This window comes from Caretta caretta, chromosome 2, assembly GCF_965140235.1.
Source record: "Caretta caretta isolate rCarCar2 chromosome 2, rCarCar1.hap1, whole genome shotgun sequence".
In the NCBI taxonomy this organism is placed as follows: Eukaryota; Metazoa; Chordata; order Testudines; family Cheloniidae; genus Caretta; species Caretta caretta.
The window spans coordinates 156,678,989-156,690,713 of record NC_134207.1 but is presented as its reverse complement, the minus strand read 5'-3'; positions in this window follow the sequence as shown (position 1 = coordinate 156,690,713).

Genomic DNA, 11,725 nt, shown 5'->3' with positions numbered 1-11,725 from the left:
ATTTCTGAAAAACTGAATGTAGCATTGGGAGTAGCCTGTGATGTTTTGCTGTCTAGCCGGCTTGCTTCCTAGAATGAACACTCATTGAGTGGGGCGATCCCCAGGGAGAGGCTCAAACCTCCAAAGTGTCTAGCCAGCGGCAGGACATTAGCACTGCAGGGGAGGGGTGGGTAGGCTGACCGGATAGCAAGTGTGAAAAACGGGACAGGGAGTGGGCGGTAATTGGAGCCTATATAAGAAAAAGCCCCCGATAGCAGGACTGTCCCTATAAAATCGGGACATCTGGTCACCCCAGGGGTGGGTGTGGCAGTGACATCACAAAGGCCTTTTGCAGGACCTCAGCCTATTGGTGAAAGGTAGTGGGGAGGTGGTGACCTCACAGAGAGATGCTGACATCAGCCAGGCAGGACAGGGGCGCGCGGCCAGGGAAACCTCGGAAACCCCTGTAGCTTTGCTTCAGCAAGTCTCCTTCTCGAGGTCCCTCTTTGAGGACTGAGAGAGTATTAGGGTTTACGTACGTGAGCGCGAGGAGGAACCTCTTTTGAGTTTTCTCCTTTCCTTTTCCTGATTTTACTAGAAAACAGATGTCCCTGTTTGGAAGGTAAGAGCCTCTGAGAGGTTTGGAACCTGTTCAGTCTGATCCATTTGGTGCCAGCTGAATTGTCGGCCTGGAAAACGCGAGCTTAAGGTGGCAGAATTTTATTCCCCACCTAGGATTTTGTCCCTTAGAATCACTGGGGACATTAGGGTTTGTCCTTTTTGTTTTATCTTTTCCTCCATCCCTCCCTCCTTTCTCTTCTTCTCTTACTTCTTTTGTCCTTTCCCCTGTTCCCCTCCCGCCCCCAGGAGGGGTGTGTCGGGGGAAGTCACTGGGGGTGCTCTGCAGCTCCCATTGTGGAAGGTCCACCCAAAAATGTGGGGCTGAAATAGTGCTCGGCCAGTGATCCCTCTCAGTGACCTGGGCCATCCTTTGGGCTCTCTGGTGAGAACCCTCAGCCTCCCGCCCCTCAGTCTCTACCCTGATTGGCTGAGCAGTGGGCTATTGACAGGGAGGAGACTCAGGTCCTTGTTGTCCTCTTTTAAGACCAAGTAAATAAGTCATAACCAGTCATATGTTTGACGAATTTTGCCGCTTCTCTGTATTAATGGTCTCTGAGCAGTTCATGATTCTCCCTAACATTCCAGTTCTCCTAAAATACTTACTGAATAATTACTATGAACCGTTGTTGGTCTGGAGCTCATTTGAGAGCACTTTATTCAGGTCATTCAATGTTTGAAATTTAAGATCCGGTGGTTAGTTTGAAAGTCAGGGCTCTTGGGTCCTATTCCCAATTCTGCCACTGACTGGCTGTGTGACCTCAGACAAGTCAATTCTCTTTTCTGAGCTTTAGCTTCTCCCTCTTTCAAGTAAGGATAACCATCCATTCCTACCTACCTCACGGTGGGTGTAGGATGGGGATCCATTGGAGAGTGTCACTAGGAGCAGTGCATAATATGAGGTGTCTGATCATGTTTACTCAGATCAGATTATAACATAATCGAATAGCTGAAATATTCTATTTTATTTGTATTTTATAATTTTGAAATTAAGATTAGCAACTACTTAGCTCAGATTGAAGCATTTTATCTAATTTTCTAGATCAAAGTGTCTCCTCTTTGCATGCAACGAGACAATTGAGCACACTGTTACAAACAGGAGATGCTTTTGTTTTGCAACAAAATATTTTTGTTAAGAATTTTCATCTCACTTGTTACAATTTCAAGAAACAAACTGGTTTAGTCTGAATGGGATTTTCTGACAGAAACGGTTTCAATGAAATTTCCCCACCATCTCGATTCCTGGGCTCTATCCCTGCCTCTGCGGGGTTTGTTGTCTGTTAGAACAAGAGTCAGGACTGGTGGCTTCTCTTTCTGGCTCTGCCACCACCTTGCTGTGTAGGCCCTTGGGTAGGTCACTTCCCTTCTCTGTATCTTAGGCTCCCCCTCTGTCCAATGGGAAAGGGACAATTCTTGAACTCTGGGCAGTCGTGAGCCTGGGTGAGATAAGGGGCGTTAAAGCCCTTTGTGAAGGAGAAAGGGGAGTTTCACAGTGGTTAGCACTTAAAGACTAGCCAACCTCACTTCCATACCTGGAAAGATACTGGAACAAATTTTTAAACAATCAGTTTTTCAGCACCTATGGGATAATTTGGTTCTTAGGACTAGTGAGTATGGATTTGTCAAGAACAAATCATTCCAAACCAATCCTATTTCCTTCTTTGACAGGGTTACAGGCCTAGTGGAGGTGGGTAAATGGTAGATGTGATCTATCTTGGTGTTGATAAGGCTTTTCACACAGTCCCATAGGACATTCTCACAAGCAAACCAGGGAAATGTGGTCTAGATGCAATTAGTATAATATGGGTGCACAGCTGGTTGAAAGCCCATATTCCAAGAGTCCTCCATGCTTGGCTGTCCAACGGAGAGGGTGTACCTAGTGGGTCCTGCAGGCATCAGTCGGAGTCCGGTACTATTCAATATTTTCATTAATGATTTGGAAAATAGAGTGGAGAGTGTGCTTCTAAAATTTGCAGATGACACCAAGCACTTTGGAGCACAGGATTGGAATTCAAAATGCCCTTAATGAATTGGTCTCCTTCAGTCAAACTCCATGGCCGGGCCCCTCTCTATAGACAGGGCTGAGCTGAAACCCCAGAGCCAAACACTCCTCCTCCTGGGCAGTGCACTCCGACCTTTAATGGTCAGATGCTGCTTAGCACTGTCAGAGCAGCTTTTGCTGGGGGATTCTCCCAGCACTTTCCAATGGTGGGAAAGTATTAAATCCCCATTTGACTGCTGGGGACAGAGACATAGAGAGGGGGAGCAAATTGCCCAAAGCCCCACAGGTCAATAGGAAAACCAGCAATGGAACCCAGGAGTCCTGACTCCCAATCCCCTGGTCCAGACACTACAGCAGAGCACACTCTCTCTCAAAGGCAGGGGGACTGGACATGAGGTCCTGGTTGTAATGGCCAGCTGTGGGAGGGAGTGTGCAGCAGTGGTTTGTGAAGGGGCCTGGAAATAAGGACTGCTGGGTCCCATCCATGGCTCTGACACTTCCCCTGCCCAGGCTTGTTTCTCATCAGTAGGGTTAGGGTCGGAGTCTCTACAGCCCAGGAAGGTATGTAAAGTGCCAGGATGTCAGGAGTCGGGAGGTGCTGTCACCCCCGAACTAGGGAAGCGTTCTGCACCCCCTGCTGCTAGCTGAGTTTCTCCATCCCTTGGCAATAAGACAGACTCTTATTTTCACAGCCAGTCGATCGCCCAGTGTCATCACCCTGCCTGCTGGCTGGGCAAGGTAACTCCTCAGGTCACCACCCTCTCCAGCCTGCCTTGGGCTTGGAGAGTGAGGAGGAGGGCGAGGGACAGTTGGCGACCCTGAACATCCACCATCCATCGCTCCATCACCTAGAGCAAGTGAGTAGCATTAGGATTCCTCTGTGGCGTCTCCTGTCTGTCTGGGGAGAAGTAGAAAGAGGGGGAGAGAATCTCTCCCATAGGAGACTGGATTTGCAAACCATCCCCAGGAGTTCCTCGCTCTGACTGGGGAGGGGCTTCTCCAGAGCCGTCCCTACTGTGTTTAGAAAGATCCCCAGCCCTTCCATTGTGGGAGGCTGTTCCCCAGGCTGAGAGTCTCTGAGCTGGTCCAGACCCTGTGAGCTGCTGAGCATGGAAATCAATGGGAGACAAGGGGGCTCTGGGCTTGCTATGCCTATGGACTTTGACGTGGGGAATGGTTTCCCAGGATAAGTCTGGACTCCTGGGTTCTGTTCCTTCTCTAGCCTGGGGTGTGGGGAGTGTGGCCTGGGATAGCAGGAGGGAGCTGCTTGTCCAAAGTGACCAATGGTCTTTGTGACTGACCCCAGTGCTCGAAAAGGAGGAGACTCCCCGGGTATTGCGGCACCAGGGATGATGAGGGGGAACACTGGGAGCAGATCATGCAATAAACTCCTGCCAGTGGGTGTAGCTTGCACTCCTTGCACCCCTGTCGGGGAGGAGGAGCTGCTCTGGCTGGGGCAGGGATGGGGAGAGACCAAAAAGGCTGGTTAGTGGGAGGCTGCCTTGACCCCACACTCACACCTGTTCCCCACTTGCTTCCAGGATAGCCAGGCTCTGGAGGATGTTCAGGAAGAAGGCTCTGCAGGTGGTCCCACAGCCTGAGGGAAGCAGCTGCCATCTTCCCAAGGAGCAGAGTGGCCCCTCAGTCCCCGCTGATGGGGAAGGAGCTCCTGGCCGGGCCAGGAGGTGGAAATGCCCAGCCTTCTGGCGGAGGAAACCCGCTCCTGGCACAGGCACCGAGGTGGGAGAGGCACCGGTCAGGCCAAAATGGAGCCAGCCCAGGATGCGGCTGGGCAGGCAGGACCCAGCCCAGGAGGGGAGCCGGGCAGGGTGGCTCTGGGGCTTGTTGTGTGGACAGCACCTGCCCCAGGAGCCTAGCCCTGATTCCCAGCAGGAGACATGGCCTTGCCCAGTCACTGGGGACCTTCCAATCTCCCAGGGCAGAAGGTGGAGGATCCCTATCCCAGCACCAGCAGCTCGACCCGCTCACCATGGGACAGCAGCAGCACCTGGGACTTGGGCAGCAGCGAGGCCGATGGGCACCGCTGTTTTGTTCCAGGTGAAGAACCAGGCTGGGCTCAGGGAGGGGTGAGGAGGGGGCTGTGAACACCCTTGACCAGTGCTAGGTGTCTGGCCTGAGCCACGTGAACCCCACTGACACTAGATGCTGCCACTTTGGTCCTTGGTGCTCCATTGTGGGGGCGGGGGCAGGCACCTCCCAGGGTATCCAGGACAGTGTGTGTGGGAGGTTTCTTTGCTATGGGCTCCTGAAGGAGTTGGGGGCTGAAGGCATCACTGAGAGGGGGAGTGTGGGGCACAATCTGCCCTAGATCCCGGAGCTGGGAAGAGGATACATTGCCCCACCATGCCCCATCCTTCCCCTAAGTGGCAGCAGGAGTCACCCTGTCCCCTTCTCTCTCTTTGTGCAGGGACCCCCAGGGACGACGAGGAGGAGGAGGAATGGGTAGACGTGGCCAGAGAGGAGGCTGCTCTCGAAAACATCCGAGAACAACTCCAGGACTGAGAAAAGGTACAAATGTTCCCCAGCTGTCCTGGAACCGAGATTGTCCTGTCCCTTCCCAGCATCCCAATCCCCTGCAGAGGGTCTTGTCCCTCATGATCCACCACCCCTAATGGGGACCTTTCTCCTCCATGATCTGGGACCCCAAGATGGGGGTGTTTGTCACACACCAGCTGGGGTCTCCTCCCCCTACAGGCACTGTCCCAGTTCCTGACCCTGCTTGTGTAGGAGTTGTGGGTGATTTGGACAATGGGCAGGTCCCCACTATCCCCTATTCAGGCCTGAGTCCTGCACCTGGTGTGGGTGCGGCAGGGAAGTCCCTGGCTAACTGGCTCTCTCTCCCCTAACCCCACTACTGGTGGGTGCAGGATGAGGCCCAGCAGCTCATGTTCCTGCACGCCATCCACCCTGCGTGTGTCGCTGCACAGCAGAGAGTGCAGGACACATTGGAGCCGCACTGCTGCAAGGCGGCTGTGGTGGAGAGGACTGTGGTGAGTGAGACAAGGCACCCGGCAGCTGAAGGGAGGACAGAGACTTGGGAGGGGCAGAGATCTTCCCAGGCCAATGAATGTGGGGTGGCTGGTGCTGGAGGGGCAGCTGAGGGCACGGATTGCTGGGGCTGAAGACTGGGGAGAAGAGACAGGAGAAATTCTGAGATTGGTCACTAGTAGGCAGGAATGGGAGGAGCGGGAGGCAGGTGGGGGGATCCTGCAAGCTGTGTGGGGGGCTTGCTGTGTAATCTCCTCACTGGGAAGTGTCAGCGAGGCCCAAATCTCACATGCTCCTTTGTCTCCTTTGGGTCTCACAGGAGCTCATATCACCTGTCTGATAACTCTTCACCAGGCGCTGTCCTCGCTAACTCCCTGATTGCTGTGGGCAACCTCAGGTACTGAGACCCTTTTGCCCGGTTCCCCTAACCCCGGTGCTGCCCAGGGCTGGGAGTCACTGCCCCTCCCACTCCCAGGTCACCTCCCAAGCGTGGCTCCTCCGGCAGAGGTGATGGGAAGGTTCCCTCTCTCCTGCTGCACTGTTCTTTTCACTCCCGTAACATTGCAACGGCTCTGGGGATAGGCTCACTTCCAGGATCAGATACAGGAGGGGCAGCAGGGTCCAGGGAACAGGCGCTATTCCTGCCCTGCCACTCTCTGTCTGGGAAACTTTGGCCTTATCATTCGCTGGCTCGGTGCCTCAGTTTCCATTCTCGCCACCCTCTGCCTATTTCCCTGCAGTTTCACCTCCGTGTCGGTGCCAGTCCCACCCCCACATCCGCACTGCACAGTCTAATACTGGCTCCTCTCTGTTGTCAGCACCATGAATCCTGCCCTGGAACCAGAGCTAGAGACCCACCTCCTGCGAGCTGCCCTGCATGCCATTGTCACCCTGGGCACGGAGAAGGACACCACCCAAGTCCAGGTAGATCATGCTAAAATCATGGATTGAAGAGCCAGCTGTCATCCTGCCATGAATCTTTGCTAATTGCCTGCAGTGGGATGTGAATGAGAGAGGCTAGGATATGAGTTTGGGGGTCTCACTGGTGCTTCCCAGAGACCCCTCTTCCCATCCTTTGGCAGGTGTAGCCCCAGTTTCCCTAACTCTGACCCATGGCTCTCCCTTGCTTTGCAGGATCTGCATAGGATCTTGCCAGACCTCCTAGATGCCATGCTGGGGAACCTGCTGGCAGAGTCCCCAGACACAGCCAGGCTCCACTACATCTTGGAGATGAGCCCCATAAGAGAGGTGGGGGCAATTTTATCTTAACTCTTAGATCCATTTTCCAGTATGTCCTCCTAGCTGGGCCCCCAGTGGGCCATCCTTGGTCAGGGTAGTCAGTGCAATGCAGAGTCAGGTCCTTCTTCTTGAAGGACAGAGGAAGGAACTGGGACTTCAAGCCAGAGCTCTGCCTGGTTCTGTTGACCACTAACCACAGGGCCCCTGGCTGGCCTGGGGAGTGAGAGTCTGAACCCCTCCTGTGTGATCCAGAAGATGGTCCTCAGAGAAGACTCACAGGCTCCTTCCTAGAGAAACAGGAGGACCCCAGAGAATCAGCCCTTCTCTCTGACGGGCCCTGAGATTCCTGGGGGAATTGTGCTCACACTCAGTCCCTTCACCCAACCAAGAACTTGAGAGCCGGGGAGGGGTCTGTCTCCTTCCTTGTCTTCTAAAGCTCTGTGATCAATGAATCAGATATTCCACTCTGCACACAATATCTCAGCCCCCTGGGGATGGGGAGGGGCTCATTAGCACAACACATGCCCCTGCCCATTCATCCTGAGCTGCCTCCTTTCCCCACAGCACATTAACTACTAGATCCTGTCTAGGATGTCGCAAGAGAGCCAGGGCCATTAGTAGCTGCACGGCCCTGCTCAGATCCACCATCACTCTCCCTGAGTTTGACATAAGTGGCCTCTGACCCCAGCTTCCTGACTCCAGGCGTGGGTGGGCTGGCTCCAAGGGGCTGTAGGATCTGCTGCTGCAGGGGCTGTGGGTTAGGAGTGTTCCTCTTGGGAAGGTAGAGTCAGAGCAGAGAATGAGCTTGGCTTGAGTCAAATTCTTCTTGTCCTGGTTAAGTGGTGACTCTGGGCTTTGAAGGGGACCATGCTCCAGGTTCATGCCTTCCTGTCATCCTGGAGCAGCTGGGGAAGCAAATCCCCAAGGAGGACCCTGCCCACATCCCTGTGCTCCAGACTCCCTTGCGGGCAGACAAAATTAAGGGTCTAGCTCTAGCTCCTATCCTCTAGCATCTCCTGCTGAGGGGCTATGGGGAAGGAGAGTCCTGGCCTGGGGGAACTGGGAGGTGACAGGAAAATGCTGATGGAGTCCCCTCTCCCTCTCCCTCTCCCTTCCATTAGAGCTCAGGAGAATTCCCCAGGATGGGCCACCATGTGGCACAGCTGGCTCTGTCCATCAGTGAGCCAGCCAAGGACATCAGCCGGCAGGTCAGGGAGAGGGTTTACTGGCTCTACCAGTTGCTGCTGCACCAGAGGGGTAAGGAACCCAGCTGGGAAATGGCACCTGAGAGAAGAGTGAGACTGGGACCCCAGCCAATTTCTCTCAGACTGACCCTGGCTGGAGGATGAGTCTCTCTCTATCTCTTTCTGTGTTCTACACCTGCAATTCTGTTGGGCCAGGCATGCAGCGAGGACTCTGCCCACTGTGCAGCCACCAATGGGATTGGAAGGACACAAGCACTGCAACCAGAATGACACGTGCGTGTGTCTCTCTTTCCCAGGGCTGACCATCCATGAGGCCGGAGACCTCTGGTGTTGGGACTGGCACCGGGGCAACAGGAACACAGCCAGGGTTGGGGAGGTAAGGACATTCTGCCAGGGCATGAGACAGCTCAGGGAGTGGGGGTGGCTGGGTCCCCTGCAGTGGCTGCCTCCTGGGGTCACTGGACGGAGATACCGTTCTAGCCCCACGATTTGGAGCCTGGTTCTGGACAATCTGCTAATGTCTCACGTCCTGTTGGTTTGAGGTCTTCGGAAAATTCTTCTTGGAGGGGAGGAGAAGATCCTTCCTCCGGACAGCAGTGCTGGCCATCCACAACCCCCTACTGCATGTCTGCCAGGCTGGGCTGCTCCTCACCTACTCCCTCCTGGGGGAAGCCCAGCAGCTGATGGGGGACAAGGTAAGCAGTTGCATTAGACTCAGGAGATTGGGGTGGGGCCCAGGCCTCATTCCCATCCTATGGCCACTGGCTGGCCTGGCAGCAAGGAGCCTGGTGTGGAATGAGAGTCAGAGCAGGTGCTACTGGGAAGGGATTTGAATTCCCCTCCATGAGCAGGAGGGAGCCAACTTCTCCCCAGAGCAGCTCCAACCCAGCTCTTTAGCAAGGCTAATTAATGACAAGCTTTACCTCCTCATGGACTTCTGTTATTAGGACATGGTGCTATCGCTCTTGGGAAGGGCAGCAGAGTCCCCGAAGTGCCCTTTGTGGGCCTCTCCTGCCGCACAGGGCCACACCCAGTTCCCAGTGGCCTCGTGTCCATGTCACCCGAGCCACCACCCAGAGTTGCTCCCATCACTGGCAGCCTGGGAGGCCAAGGACTGATGGCGACTGACCAAGCAGGACTGAGGCACATGGGCGGGGGAAGCTTGTCCTGCTGCTGACAGGGCTGGACTCGCTCTAGAGAGAACGGGAGGACTCAGTGAGTAGGGGCTGCTGATCTGTTCCATTCACCAGGGCTGCCAGCCTGTGGCTTCAGCATTAGTGGCTGGGATGACTTGGGGAAAGGTCTCAACTGCCCCTACTTCTCTGCTGCCAGAATCCCTCCTGCCCCCCCACTTGAGTCCCCTCCCTGCCCAACTGGGGTGGGGGTTTTGGAGAGGGTTCTGAGAACTTGATCTGTGGATTGGAGGTGGAACAGCTGGTAGGGGCACTGAGGGGGTGGTGGCAGGAGCTTACCCTACAAGGTCAGGGGTTGGCACTGGAGGTCACTAGAAAGGACAACAAGACTCCATTCTGGGGGTCAGGAGGGTGAATCCATCCCTCAGAGGTGGGCAGGTGCTGGGTGGAAATGCTACTGATTCCAGGTGCCTTCCAGCTTTGAAAGTATCTTGTCTCCTCATTGGTCATTTTGTTCAGGTGTCAGCGAGGTTATCTTAGCTTCTTAACCCTTTACAGGTGAAGGGGTTTTGCCTCTGGCCAGGAGGGATTTTATAGTTCTGTACACAGAAAGGTGGTTACCCTTCCCTTTATATTTATGACTGCCTCTGCGGCCACCAGCAACTCCCACTCCCTGCTACAGGTACTGCTCTGGCTCACTGTAAATGGGGAGCTGGTGGAAGGGGGAATGGAGCCCCCTGGCACTCACAGAAACTCTCTCCCCTCTCTGTGGAGCAGGGTCCTTCCCTCTGCCCCCCAAATTCCTTCATCTAGGGCAGGAGCTCTTTCCCTCACACCCATTCCCCTCCCCCCTTTCCTTGGTCTGCCCCCAGGCAGAGCTTTTCCCTGCCCCATATGGTGCAGAAGGGCCGTTTTGTCAGGGCCACAGCCCCTAGCCCCACTGAAGCTTGGAAAGCTCCACTTTTGAGGAGCTGGGGGTGGGACAGAGGCTCAGGGCGGGACAGAAGCTCAGGGCTAGCTTCACCTCCTGCCCTTTTTATTCTCCCTTTGGTCTTTCTATGGGGTCTCTAGGTGTGAAATGAATAGGAGTCTCCTTCCCAGCTGTGTTCCTGGCCCTGGGATCTGGCACAGCCTTCCAAACAGGTGCATTCTGCAGCTGAGTCACCTTGTCCCATCAAAGCAAGCCATGCTGGCTCTCAAAGAGGCTTAGATGGAAGACCCCGCTCCCTCCTGGAGGTAAGAGCCATTTACTCCTTGGGGAGTGTGGGTCTCTTGGGGGAGAAATGGGATCCCCAATGCATAGCCTCGCTGGGAGCTTCCCCCATCGTTGGTTCCCAGTTCTGGGACAGAGACATCTCCATCATCGTACCACCCTGGTTTTGTCCCTAGGAAGGGGCTCCCCAGAGACATCCTTGAACCTGGACTCTTGAGAGCATTTCCAGCAGGAGGCTCCAGCCCCTTGGACATGAAGAGAGCATCAGGTAGTCTCGTTCACATGGCGTCTCCAGCTCCACTTCCCGCAGCAGGGCAAATGAACCCATCGGCTCCGAGAATCCCAACTCTTTGACCTCCTTCTGCTCAGCGGTGGGGTTTCTCCAGCCCCCTCACCACACCTGTCAGCCTCTGAATGATGAAGGGCCTGAATGTCAGAGTCACCAGAACAAGCAAACTCCAGTTCCAGGCAGTGGGGCCTGTGTGTACTCAGCCCCTCTGGAAACCAGGTCTGAATTGCGGAGCAAGGACCCCAGCCCAGTAACAGTAGGAGTGGGCAGAGCAGGCCTGTAACAGGGTGCTGTCCCCTGGGCTGCACAGCCTGGGGCTTAGCCACGCTGATTACAGAATGAGCCCGAAGTGAGAGGCACCATGTACCTCCTCCTAAAGAGCCAGACTTCAGTGGTGATCCAGCCCAGCTGGGGTATCAACAGGAATGAGAACGAGGTAGGAAGTTCAGAGCAGCAAGGAAAGCCTAGAGGGGAACTTGAGAAGAGAGGCAGGAAGTGCCCAGGGAAAACTGCAGCAAAGAGAAAGGAGCAGACCTAGCTGTTGGGGACAGGACCCTGGGCTGCTGCCAATGTCAGGGTGGGACTGGGTTTCCCTACTGGCTCCAAAGAAGGGGGCATACACACACCCAGAGCGGGTTACTGAGCCCAGGAGGGGTCTGCAGGCTGAACAAGAGCCCCATTGATGGCAGAAGGACTTCTTTCTGTGGAAAGACCTCTTTGGACTTTTAATGTGAGACAAGCTGGGCCCCAGAAGGGTGGACTAAAGGTGGTGACCTGGCCGGAGGGCCGAGTTACCAGGCAGAGAACCTGCCATGGTGCTGGAGCGACCATGGATGGGGGATGCTAGCCCAGCGAGAGGGCTGTGATGCCATGCCTGGCCGCCAGAGGGACACGTAATGATGAGTGGATTCGTTTATGATTGGCATAGTCAAGAGGACTGAACTCCCCCTGTGATCCGTGAGGGCTGATGGAAGTCTTGGTTGCTGAAGGAAGGTCTGCTCTCCCAAGCGGGTGTAACGAGGGACCGAGCTGGTCACT